Source organism: Canis lupus, unplaced genomic scaffold, assembly GCF_011100685.1.
Source record: "Canis lupus familiaris isolate Mischka breed German Shepherd unplaced genomic scaffold, alternate assembly UU_Cfam_GSD_1.0 chrUn_S1600H1790, whole genome shotgun sequence".
Lineage (NCBI taxonomy): Eukaryota > Metazoa > Chordata > Mammalia > Carnivora > Canidae > Canis > Canis lupus.
This window is the reverse complement of record NW_023330440.1, coordinates 41,880-54,827: the sequence shown is the minus strand read 5'-3', so window position 1 is coordinate 54,827 and position 12,948 is coordinate 41,880. Positions and strand designations below refer to the sequence as shown.

The 12,948-nt window shown below is 40.1% G+C and overlaps 1 pseudogene; it reads left to right on the top strand.

Moving 5' to 3' along the window:
* Positions 1 to 1,291: 1,291 nt before the first annotated feature.
* Positions 1,292 to 3,570, top strand: LOC119878416 (annotated as a pseudogene).
* The last annotated feature ends 9,378 nt before the right edge of the window (positions 3,571 to 12,948 follow it).

Here is a 12,948-nt window from a genome sequence, read left to right as displayed (position 1 = left end):
TGATAATGAAGTCATCAAACAAGAAAATTGCCCTCAAGGGATGAAATGTTTATAGCTAGGAGTTTTCATGACATTTAGCTTATTGAGAGCTTATGTAATATTCAACCACATAGTCAACTCCATTTGCACGGGCTTATCTGTGGACTTACCACATTATTTGGGGGCAGTCAGCATTACTTGCAAGTGTCTAAAAACACTTGCCAAGTGACTGATCATCTGAGTAAAATTTGCCAGAGTTTTTTCTCTGTATTCCCCTTGGTGGAGGTAAATTACAGCTTTGATGTAACTCATTTCTATCTATCAGGTAAGAGGCCCAGAGCTAAATACCAGTCACTGTCACATCTGAAGAAAAATCCAATCTTAATGGTAAGTTTTTCTCTTTATCGTCTTCCCTTACTGTCTTACCGCTTTTCTACTTCTTTTGTCTTCCTTCTTTTTTTACTTTTTCTTCTCTATTTCCCTTCTCTTTGAACACTTATTTACTTTATTTTGCATTTCACTTCATTATTCTTATTCTCTTCCCGTTTTCAGAACTATAACCAGAAGAAACACTGAATTTGTTTAATTCTGTTCAAGTCAGTTTTAGTATGCAATCAGATAAGTTTAATATTGGCATAGGAGGCAGTAAAAGTGAAGAAATGAAGAGATGGAATAGGGACAAAACACTGATTTATAGGAATAAAAAAATCAGGACCAAGATAGAGTGTTTCATTATCTAAGTAGAGGCAGCGCAGGCCAAACCAGGGAAGAGTTACAGTTGTTACCCGGAATTACTTCCAGAATTAAACTTAAATCTAAGCTTGATTTCTATTTTCAACCATCACAAGTATTTATATATCACCTTGTTTCTCTGTTGCACTTATGGTCAGTTCCATGAGGCAATGATATTTATACAGTCATCAGGCTGAGTAGTACTGTGACATCTTAGCGCTTACATACTGAGAAAAGTAGAAATAATTTTTTCACATGCTTGTTAATTTCTTTACCTCATTACCATAAATCTAAGCCAGACTACAAAGATGATTTATAAGATAGTTTTTTATTCATCAGATTTGTAGAAAATATTTGTCTTTCCTCAAAAATAAAGTAATAAAAATAATAAAAAATATAAGTACTAGTTTTTGTTACTTTATCTTACATTAGTCATTTCAAAAATGTGCCCTATTAGTATGTATAATCAATAGCAACTACTAATATTCTGACATAATTATCTTCATAATTTACTATTGGTTCCTGTGCATATTGTTTTCTCAATATTTTTACCAGAGCAGAAGCATATAAAGAGGTCAAGATGGAAAACCATACAACTGTGACAGTATTTATCTTAGCAGCATTGACTGAGGACCCAAAACTGAAGATTGTGCTATTTGTCTTCCTGCTCCTCACCTACTTGCTAAGCATCTCAGGCAACTTAGTTATTACCCTCACTTTGCTGGACTCACATCTCAAGACCCCTATGTATTTCTTTGTTCGAAATTTTTCTTTCTTAGAAATTTCTTATACGACAGTCTGCATCCTCAAATTGCTTGTAAGCATGGCAACTGGTGACAAAACCATTTCCTTTTTTTTTAATTTTTATTTATTTATGATAGTCACACAGAGAGAGAGAGAGGGAGGCAGAGACACAGGCAGAGGGAGAAGCAGGCTCCATGCCGGGAGCCCGATGTGGGATTCGATCCCGGGTCTGCAGGATCACGCACTGGGCCAAAGGCAGGCGCCAAACCGCTGCGCCACCCAGGGTTCCCCAAAACCATTTCCTATAACTGTTGTGCAACTCAGTTGCTTTGCCTTCCTTCTTGGAGCATCTGAATGTTACCTCCTGGCTGTCATGTCCTACGATCGTTATGTCGCCATCTGCAAGCCCCTGCATTACACAACCATTATGAGCAGCAAAATCTGTATCCAGCTAGTCCTTAGCTCTTGGATCACTGGTTTCCTCATCATCTTTCCAGGACTCATTTTAGGCTTACGCCTGGACTTCTGTGATTCCAGTGTCATTGATCATTTCTACTGTGACACTGCTCCCCTCCTGCAGATCTCCTGCACGGACAGACACGTGTTGGAAATGATGAGTTTCATCTTAGCTTTGGTGACTCTGCTGGTCACTTTGGCATTCGTAATTCTATCATACACATATATTGCCCTGACAATTTTAAAAATTCCTTCTACCAACCAGAGAAAAAAGCTTTCTCCACCTGTTCTTCTCACATGATTGTCATCTCCCTCTCATATGGCAGCTGCATCTTTATGTACCTTAAACCCTCAGTCAAACAGAGGATATCCTTGATGAAGGGAGTGGCAGTTCTCAATACTTCTGTTGCTCCACTTTTGAATCCCTTTATTTATACTTTAAGGAAACAGCAGGTGAAGCAAGCATTTTATTTTTCTGTTCCATTGTAAGCATTCTCAATTTTTAAAAACATTTTTAAAAATATTTTTCTTATTTATTCATGAGAGACACAGAGAGAGGGGCAGAGACACAGGAAGAGAGAGAAGCAGGCTCCCCTTTGGGAGTCTGATTTGGGACTAGATCCCAGGACCCCGGGATCATGCCCTGAGCTGAAAGCGGACGCCCAAACACTGAGACACCCAGGCATCCCAACATTCTCAAATTTGACTAATTTCTTCTCTGCTTCTTCCATTTAAATGTAGCAAATACTTGAAAGATTATTTTAGTCAACTTTATATATTAGTTCATGGAGACTTAATTATTTTTATATCTGTGTGGTATATTTTATTCTTATATTTGATTTTCTGCAAAATCTTGATAAGTTCGAAACAATTATATATCTTCCTTGGGATTTTACTTTTCCTTGGCTTTTATGTCCTGATACACATTCTCTACTGTTTTAAATAAATATCTTTAAAAGTGGGAAGTTGAGATTAAAATATCAATATCGGGATCCCTGGGTGGCGCAGCGGTTTGGCGCCTGCCTTTGGCCTAGGGCGCGATCCTGGAGACCTGGGATCGATTCCCACGTCGGGCTCCCGGTGCATGGAGCCTGCTTCTCTCTGCCTGTGTCTCTGCCTCTCTTTCTCTCTCTGTGACTATCATAAATAAATAAAAATTTATAAAAAAAAAAAAATAAAAAATAAAAAAAAATAAAATAAAATATCAATATCATCCTTTGTCTTGAGAATTGAAAAAACCCCACTATGCTAGTGTAATAAAATATTATATGGTATATTATTTTTATTTTACATTTTATGCCATATAAGTAAATAAGTAAATAAATACTGACTCATGTATGTGTACTAAATCAAGTAACTTTGATTAAGAATAAAATGCATCCTGGAGAGAGAGATCACATTTGATGCTTTATCAGCTATTCCTTATTCATCTTGGAACTAACTGTGTTCCTTAAATTCTACATCTATCACATAGATAGATATGATGCTGAGGAGGGCACCATCTGATGTCCACTTCAACTGCAGCTCCTTTCCTCCTCCTGCGAGAGCCTTTGGGACGAGTTCTCCACCCAGGCGGGGCTGAAAGGGCCCGGCCCCTCGGCCCCCATCCCTGCAGCCCTCGGCGTGGTGGGGGGCAGGTGCTGCCATCTGTTCACCTGAGAGTGGCTGCACGGCTACCCCACCCCCCGGCCGAGCTGGGAAGCCAGTCCCAAAGCCACTGCAGCTGCTGTACAGACACCCCGGGGAGGGGGGCGGCAGGTGTGCAGATGCAGGCAGCTCTCTGAGACAGGGGGGCAGCGCCAGCCAGGCTGAGGGCGAAAGCAGCCTCCTCATAGCTGAGCTCGGTGTGCAGACGGCAGGCACGTCCTCAAGGAAATGGCCACAGGCATCTCAAGTGACACGGACATAGGCGCCCACACAGCATAAATACCAGCTGCTCCCAGAGGATGAGGTTGAAAAATAGCAGCATGGTCGTGGAGGAGGTGGTGTGGGCTGTGGACTCCACCTATGGCCGGGCCTCGGGCTGGGGGCTGCACCTGTGTCTGTGCCTCGGGCTGGGGGCTGCACCTGCGGCCGGGCCCCGGGCTGGGGACTAAACCTGCGGCCAGACCTCCGGCCTGGGGACTACATGGGCTGTGGTGTTCACTACAGCCCCCCAGCCCCCGCCCTTCAGCCCCGAAATTGTTAATAAAATGTTAGGAATCACACTACTTACCTTTCCTGGCTCATGGCAAGGGCTCAATAAACACTATCACCATTTAATATAGATACATGAGTGGATTGGTCAGTACTTGGCAAAATTCAAAATATAATTGATGGTCTTTCTGGCTGAACGCAGGTCCCATCAGCAAATTATAGTTCCTTCAATGTCAGCTCAAGCTCAGCTTTTCATAAATTGTATCTAATAATCACAATCACCAATAATTTTGTCTCTTCTTCTTTATTAAACTTGACCACAGCATAACACTTCTTAATAAAGTCAAACTGTTTTCCAGTTATATCAAGTATGTACATTTTATCTGTCCAATTTCAAATAAATGAGTTATCCCTTAGAATAAGGTCTTATTTCTCTATATATTTTATACAGAGCCAGAAAATTGTACAGATTTGGTAAAAATTTAATGTGAAATTTTTTTGACATTTTTTAGATTGATACCTCTATTTTAATAAATGCTGTGGTTTTTATGCAAATAAAATTTCCAAATAAGCTATGCATAAGCCCCTTAAAATTTTCTTTTAATATTTTTCATCATCAGACACAGAGATATTAAGGATATCTTTTTATCTTGCTTTTCTCTACTCAAAAAAACCATAAAATTATTTTCATTTTAACAACTGACATATTTTCATATTACACTATGTAATGTTAGTAATAGCTACACATATTATTTTTAATAGTAAATTTGTTTTTTATTGGTGTTCAACTTGCCAACATACAGAATAACACCCAGTGCTCATTCCATCAACTGCCCCCCTCAGTGCCCATCACCAATTCACCCCCACCCCCCGCCCTCCTCCCCTTCCACCACCCCTAGTTCGTTTCCCACACTTAGGAGTCTTCATGTTTTGTCTCCCTTTCTGATGTTTCCTACGCATTTCTTCTCCCTTCCCTTCTATTCCCATCACTATTATTTATATTCCCCAAATGAATGAGACCATATACTGTTTGTCATTCTCCGATTGACTTATTTCACTCAACATTATACCCTCCAGTTCCATCCACGTTGAAGCAAATGGTGGGTATTTGTCATTTCTAATGGCTGAGTAATATTCCATTGAATACATAAACCACATCTTCATTATCCATTCATCTTTCGATGGACACCGAGGCTCCTTCAACAGTTTGGCTATTGTGGACATTGCTGCTATAAACATCAGGGTGCAGGTGTCCCGGCATTTCACTGCATCTGTATCGTTGGGGTAAATCCCCAGCAGTGCAATTGCTGGGTCGTAGGGCAGGTCTATTTTTAACTCTTTGAGGAATCTCCACACAGTTTTCCAGAGTGGCAACACCAGTTCACATTCCCACCAACAGTGTAAGAGGGTTCCATTTTCTCTGCATGCTCTCCATTTGTGGTTTCCTGCCTTATTAATTTTCCCCATTCTCACTGGTGTGAGGTGGGATCTCATTGTGGTTTTGATTTGTATTTCCCTGATGGCAAGTGATGCAGAGCATTTTCTCATGTGCATGTTGGCCATGTCTATGTCTTCATCTGTGAGATTTCTGTTCATGTCTTTTGCCCATTTCATGATTGGATGGTTTGTTTCTTTGGTGGTGAGTTTAATAAGTTCTTTATAGATCTTGGAAACTAACCCTTTATCTGATACATCATTTGCAAATATCTTCTCCTATTCTGTAGGTTGTCTTTGAGTTTTGTTGACTGTATCCTTTGCTGTGCAAAAGCTTCTTATCTTGATGAAGTCCCAATAGTTCATTTTTTGTTTGTTTGTTTCTTTGGCCTTCGTGGATGTATCCTGCAAGAAGTTAGTGTGGCTGTGTTGAAAAGAGTGTTGCCTGTGTTCTCCTCTAGGATTTTGATGGAATCTTGTCTCACATTAAGATCTTCCATCCATTTTGAGTTTATCTTTGTGTCTCGTGCAAGAGAGTGGTCTATTTTCATTCTTCTGCATGCAGATTCCAATTTTCCCAGCACCATGTATTGAAGAGACTGTCTTTCTTCCAATGGATAGTCTTTCCTCCTTTATCAAATATTAGTTTACCATAGTGTTGAGGGTCCACTTCTGGGTTCCCTATTCTGTTCCATTGATCTATGTGTCGGTTTTTCTGCCAGAACCACACTGTCTTGATGACCACAGCTTTGTAGTCCAACCTGAAATCTGGCATTGTGATGCCCCCAGATATGATTTTCTTTTTTAAAATTCCCCTGGCTATTTGGGGTCTTTTCTGATTCCACACAAATCTTAAAATAATTTGTTCTAACTCTCTGAAGAAAGTCCATGGTAGTTTGCTAGGGGTTGCATTAAACCTGTAAATTGCCCTGGGTAACATTGACATTTTCACAATATTAATTCTGCCAATCCATGAGCATGGAATATTTTTCCAACTCTTAGTGTCTTCCTCAATTTCTTTCAGAAGTGTTCAATAGTTTTTAGGGTATAGAAACTTTACCTCTTTGGTTAGGTTTATTCCTAGGTATCTTATGTTTTTGGGTGCAATTGTAAATAGGATTGACTCCTTAATTTCTCTTTCTTCAGTCTCAGTTAGTGTATAGAAATGCCACTGATTTCTGGGCATTGATTTTGTATCCTGCCACACTACCAAAGTGCTGTATGAGTTCTAGCAATCTTGGGGTGGAGGCTTTTGGGTTTTCTATGTAGAGTACCATGTCATCGGCGAAGAGGGAGAATTTGACTACTTCTTTGCCAATTTGAATGCCTTTAATGTCTTTTTGTTGTCTTATTGCTGAGGCTAGGACTTCCAGTACTAAGTTGAATAGCAGTGGTGAGAGTGGACATCCCTGTCTTGTTCCTGATCTTAGGGGAAAGGCTCCCAGTGCTTACCCATTGAGAATTATATTTGCTGTGGGCTTTTCATAGATGGCTTTTAAGATGTTGAGGAATGTTCCCTCTATCCCTACACTCTGAAGAGTTTGATCAGGAATGGATGCTGTATTTTGTCAAATGCTTTCTCTGTATCTAATGAGAGCATCATATGGTTCTCGGTTTTTCTCTTGCTGATATGAGGAATCACATTGTTTGACAAGTATTGAACCAGCCTTGTGTCCCGGGAATAAATCTTACTTGGTCATACATAGTGAATAATTTTCTTAATGTACTGTTGGATCCTATTGCCTAGTATCTTTTTTTTAAATTTTTATTTATTTATTTTATGATAGTCACAGAGAGAGAGAGAGAGAGGCAGAGACGCAGGCAGAGGGAGAAGCAGGCTCCATGCACCGGGAGCCCGACGTGGGATTCGATCCCGGGTCTCCAGGATCGCGCCCTGGGCCAAAGGCAGGCGCCAAACCGCTGCGCCACCCAGGGATCCCCTATTGCCTAGTATCTTGTTGAGAATTTTTGCATCCATGTTCATCAGGGATATTGGTCTGTAATTCTCCTTTTTGCTGGGGTCTTTGTCTGGTTTTGGAAATAAGGGGATGCTGGCCTCAGAACGAATTTGGAAGTACTCCATCTCTTTCTATCTTTCCAAACAGCTTTAGTAGAATAGGTATGGTTTCTTCTTTAAACGTTTGATAGAATTCCCCTGGGAAGCCATCTGGCCCTGGAATTTTGTGTCTTGGGAGGTTTTTGATGACTGCTTCAATTTCCTCCCTGGTTATTGGCCTGTTCAGGTTTTCTATTTCTTCCTGTTCCAGTTTGGTAGTTTGTGGCTTTCCAGGAATACGTCCATTTCTTCTAGATTGCCTAATTTATTGGCGTATAGCTGTTCATAATATGTTTTTAAAATCGTTTGTATTTCCTTGGTGTTGTTAGTGATCTCTCCTTTCTCATTCATGATTTTATTAATTTGAGTCTTCTCTCTCTTCTTTTTAATAAGGCTGGCTAATGGTTTATCTATCTTATTAATTCTTTCAAAGAACCAACTCCTGGTTTTGTTGATCTGTTCCACTGTTCTTCTGGTCTCGATTTCGTTGAGTTCTGCTCGAATCTTTATTAACTCTCTTCTTCTGCTGGGTGTAGGCCTATCTGCTGTTTTATCTCTAGCTCCTTTAGGTGTAAGGTTAGCTTTTGTATTTGAGTTCTTTCCAGTTTTTGAATGGATGCTTGTATTGTGACGTATTTCCCCGTTAGGACTGCTTTTGCTGCATCCCAAAGATTTTGAACGGTTGTATCTTCATTCTCATTAGTTTCCATGAATCTTTTTAATTCTTCCTTAATTTCCTGGTTGACCCTTTCATCTTTTAGCAGGATGGTCCTTAACCTCCACGTGTTTGAAGTCCATCCAAACTTCTTGCTATGATTTAGTTCTAATTTCAAGGCATTATTTTCAGAGAATATGCAGGGGACGATCCCAAACTTTTGGTATCGGTTCAGACCTGATTTGTGACCCCGTTTGTGGTCTATTCTGGAGAAAGTTCCATGTGCACTTGAGAAGAATGTATATTCATTTGAGTTTGGATGTAAAGTTCTGTAGATATCTGTGAAATCCATCCGGTCCGGTGTATCATTTAAAGCTCTCGTTTCTTTGGAGATGTTGTGTTTAGAAGACCTATCGAGGGTAGAAAGCGCTAGATTGAAGTCACCAAGTATAAGTATATTATTTTCTAAGTATATTAACTTTGGTTATTAATTCATTGATATATTTGGCAGCTCCCACATTTGGGGCATATATATTGAGGTTTGTTAAGTCCTCTTGTTAGATAGATCCTTTAAGTATGATATAGTGTCCCTCTTCATCTCTCACTACAGTCTTCGGGGTAAATTTTAGTTTATCTGATATAAGGATGGCTACCCCGGCTTTCTTTTGAGGACCCTTTGAATGGTAAATGGTTCTCCAACCTTTTATTTTCAGGCTGTAGGTGTCCTTCTGTCTAAAATGAGTCTCTTGTAGACACCAAATAGATGGGTCCTGCTTTTTTATCCAGTCTGAAACCCTGCGCCTTTTGATGGGGTCATTCAGCCCGTTCACGTTCAGAGTTACTATTGAAAGATATGAGTTTAGTGTCATCATGATATCTATTCAGTCTTTGTTTTTGTGGATTGTTCCACTGGACTTCTTCTTAAAGGGGAATTTTAAGAGTCCCCCCTAAAATTTCTTGCAGAGCTGCTTTGGAGGTCACATATTCTTTCAGTTCCTGCCTGTCTTGGAAGCTCTTTATCTCTCCTTCCATTCTGAATGAGAGCCTTGCTGCATGCAGTATTCTTGGTTGCATGTTCTTCTCATTTAGGACCCTGAATATATCCTGCCAGCCCTTTCTGGCCTGCCAGGTCTGTGGAGAGGTCTGCTGTTAACCTAATACTCCTTCCGATAAAAGTCAGGGATTTCTTGTCTCTTGCTGCTTTAAGGATCTTCTCTTTATCTTTCGAATTTGCAAGTTTAAGTATTAAATATCGAGGTGTTGAATGGTTTTTATTGATTTTAGGGGGAGATATCTCTATTTCTTGGATCTGAATGCCTGTTTCCCTTCCCAGATTAGGAAAGTTTTCAGCTATGATTTGTTCAAATACATATTCTGGACCTCTGTCCCTTTTGACGTCCTCAAGAACCCCAAATAAACGTAGATTTTTCTTCCTCAGACTATCACTTATTTCCCTTAACCTATCCTCATGGTCTTTTAGTTGTTTGTCTCTTTTTTCCTCATATTCCCTCTTTGCCATCAACTTGTCTTCTATGTCACTCCGTCGTTCTTCCACCTCGTTAACCCTCACCGTTAGGACTTCTAACAAGTTTGGATTGCATCTCATTCAATTGATTTTAATTTCTGTCTGATTAGATCTAAATTCTGCAGTCATGAAGTCTATTGAGTCCTTTGTGCTTTTTTCTAGAGCCACCAGTCGCTTTATAATAGTGCTTCTGAACTGGCTTTCTAACATTGAAGTGTAATCCAAATTTTGTAACTCTGTGGGAGAGAGGACTGTTTTCTGATTCTTTCTTTGAGGTGAAGGTTTCCTTCTAGTCATTTTGTTCAGTGCAGAGTGGTGAAAAATAATTGTATTGGGAAAAGGGGAAAGAAGAGGTGAGAAAGAAGGAAAGAAAAGAGAAAAAGAAAAAAAAATAAAAATAAAAAAAATAAAACAATCAAAAAAAAAGAAAAGAGAAAAGAAAAAAGAAAAAAAGAAAAATATAGAAGAAAAAGTGAACGAAGAAGAAAGAAACAAAATTTATTTTGTCATAATTTATTACAGTATCCACAGGAAATTAATTACATTGTCCAGTAAAATAAATGGCAATATATACAGTTATAGTAAAAAAAAAACAGTAATAAAAATCAAGCCTTGGGAACATAAAGAAGAGCCTTCATTTCCTAATAGATGGCACTCAGATCCTTCAAAGATCCTTCTGGTAAAAGAATTCTAAAAGTTCTGAAAAATTTTTAAAAAGAAAATGAAAGGATGAGTGGTTGAACTGGTGGAAAAGTAAGTAAAATCTACAATGTCTACAAAGGCAAAAATAGTGAACAAATTCTGAAACAGATCATCATAGGTAAGTGGAAGTGTCGGCCCATGTTTTGGATTTTTCTGGACGTTATACAATTAGGTAACAAAGCAGTTCAGTGTTCATACACAGTGGATAATTTGTGTTGCTTGTAGATATATTGAGCCTAAACCAGGATAAACCATCTCTCTCAAAACTTGAATAAGAAATATAAATCTTCACAAAAGAAAGATAAATGTGGACACTTGCCTTCTTGATTGAAAATGAGTGCAAGAAAAACAAAACAAAACAAAACAAACAAAAGCTTTCTCTGGGATTTTTTTTTATTTAAAAAAAGATGTCAGGGATCCCTGGGTGGCGCAGCGGTTTGGCGCCTGCCTTTGGCCCAGGGCGCGATCCTGGAGACCCGGGATCGAATCCCACGTCGGGCTCCCGGCGCATGGAGCCTGCTTCTCCCTCTGCCTGTGTCTCTGCCTCTCTCTCTCTCTCTCTGTGACTATCATAAATAAATTTTAAAAAATTAAAAAAAATTAAAAAAAGATGTCAGAAAACCAGAGAGGCTGAATTGCATGATTTCTTACAAACAGAGGGACTCAAAGCCTGGAATTTTAAAAATCAGTGGCTCATTGGTGGACCTGGAAGGCAATAGAAAGCTGAACCCCTGTCCTTAAAAAAAGCACAACAATCAGCCCTGCAGAGAAGCAGCGGTTTGAAAAACACCTGGGGTGGGTTGGAGCTAGGATGGCAGAGAAGGAGGGGGACCTGGGCTTTCCTCATCCCTGGAACACAGCTGTATTGATCACTTGAAATACCCAGGAAATGGATCTGAGTATTGGAAGAAGGATTTCCATAGTTGTTGGGAGACAATGTGGCAGGTGGAGGTCTGTGGAAGTGAGTTAAGGGAGAGAGCTACCCTGCTGCACAGGGGAGGGAACTCTTTGTATAGGGAAAGTTAAGAGAAAGAGAGGTTGAGAGAGGAGATGTAGGTTCACACACACAAAAAAAGAAAACCTATTGGACCACAGACTGGGGAGTTGGGGGAGCTGAGTGGCACAGGTTTTTTACAGTGATCATAGCTCAAACTCTGAGCTTTGGGAAGTGTGATACTTTCTCCAGAATGGAGCTGTAGTGAGTGCTCCTGGTGAGAAGGAAGACTTTGGATGGGGAGCAGGCACAAAGTGGTGTAAGGTTCTCATGGGTCACACTGGGAGAGATTGTTCCCCTTTCTGGATTACATAGGGAAGAGGATATATACTGTCTCCAAGGACAAAAGACACTGTAGGCATCAACAAATGGGCTTTAATCTGCAAGGGACAGGGGCCTGTGCAGAGAGGGGATAGCCTGGTTACTACTATTTGAGGTGCCACAGCATAGAACGTGCCCACTTCAAGGGCAGAAGACTGGTTTTCTGTGACAAAGAACATAGTCAGAGTGTATGGAGCCTCTAATGCAGAGGAGGAAGCACATCCAAGTGGTGGTGGCTCCTTTATGAATTGGAGCTTTGAATCCCAGCCTCACCAGAGATAAATGCAAGATACCTGGCACTGGCTCCCTGATGGCCTTGGCTTCATTGAGGACTTCCTGAACAGAGGGGGGTGTCACCATTTTACCCAGGCTGAAAACACTGTTGGACATCAGAGGGCAACACAGTGCCCCCCAATAGGGGTGGAAGCCATTGACATCACATCCTGCACCCTGGTGCTAGGCAACTGTTTTTCTTTACTGGGACAGGTGACTCAGAGCCAACTCAGCTATCCTTTCTCCCAGAAGAGCACACAGACAGGACTCTACCTGAAACAAGTTTACTGAGAATACAGTGCCCCATATTCTCCCCTTCAGTTCTGAAAGAAATAGGACCTGGTGGCATTTTTTTTTTCATTTGTCTTACTTTTTTTATTCTTTTTCCTTTGGAATAGGGCTTACGGTTTTCTCTTTGTTTGTTTTTACATTTCCTTTTCTCTCTTCTCTTTTATTATTTTTATTTTTTGACTCAGGAATCTTTTTTTTCTTTTTCTTTGAAATCAGACTATAGTTTTTTTATTGTTTTTGTGTTGTGTTGGTTCCCTTTCCCTTTCTTTTTGGAGTAGGCTTCTCCCACCCACTCCCTTTTTTTCTTCTTCTTTCTTTCCTTTTATTTCAGGCATTTTTTAATGAACAAATCAAACCACACCTCAATAAAGTCCCCAAAACTCCACACTGCCAGGAAGGAGGAACTCTACAGAGGATGGACGTGTGGGAAAGAGCTGTCAAAACACAACAGCAGAATTCACACAGCATACACCAAAAACACTTCCTTAAGTGCCAGGCTCTGGACACTGTATGACTTTTTCAAATTTAGTACTATTCCGAGGTGCAAGAAACAGAACAACCCTTAATAACATATGAAAGATAAAAACTTAGCCAAGTTGACAAGATGGAGGAATTTGTCCCAAAAGAAAGGTCAGGAAGACATTATAGAG